This window comes from Arachis ipaensis, chromosome B04 (assembly GCF_000816755.2).
Source record: "Arachis ipaensis cultivar K30076 chromosome B04, Araip1.1, whole genome shotgun sequence".
NCBI classification, from domain to species: Eukaryota; Viridiplantae; Streptophyta; class Magnoliopsida; order Fabales; family Fabaceae; genus Arachis; species Arachis ipaensis.
In genome coordinates, this window is record NC_029788.2 from 17,812,390 (window position 1) to 17,813,076 (window position 687).

General features: G+C 19.7%; 1 long non-coding RNA gene across 2 annotated transcripts in view; it reads right to left on the reverse strand.

Annotated features, from left to right (window-relative positions):
* LOC107639055 overlaps positions 1-687 on the reverse strand; it is a 6,509-nt gene that overhangs the window by 4,581 nt on the left and 1,241 nt on the right. The window lies entirely within an intron of this gene.

Genomic DNA, 687 nt, shown 5'->3' on the forward strand with positions numbered 1-687 from the left:
TGACTGATTTAATAACTAATTTTAAGAGTACCTATCAACAATCTTGATAGCTAGTTATTATTAGTAGAAATAACAAAATGTTACATTGAAGAAAATTAAAATTGAAGAAAAGCATTTGTGATAAAATGTTACATAAGGAAAACTAAAGCTGAAGAAAAGCACTTGTTATCCACACACTATACCACTAATTTTAAAGGTTTCCCCAAGTTAAGAAAACTTTTGTTATTCATAGAGTATTTATTGTTGTGGATGCCATTGGAGATAAATATTTAGAAGAAGATGAGAGGTTATCAGAATTTATTATTTTTTATTATTAATTAATTATTAATACTATTTAAAAGTATGAGATAAAATATATTATTAAATTACTAAATTAAAAAAATTAAACTAAAAAAATTGATTTGATGACTAAATAATAATAAAAAATAATAAATTCTGATCATTTAATATTTTTCAAACATTTATATATCTTTACCGAATAATTTAAATTTTTTAGGTAAATAATTTATGACATAGTACTAAAAATTTTAGAACCAAAAGATTTAAAGTTAGATCTTTATTAATCTCTTAAGAAAAAAAATCGACCAAAAAGTAAATAATAAAAAAAATTGTGTAAAATATACACATTAAGTCTAAAAGAAGTTCTTGTATAAGAAAACATTTTATATATAACTATTTTAACAAAAT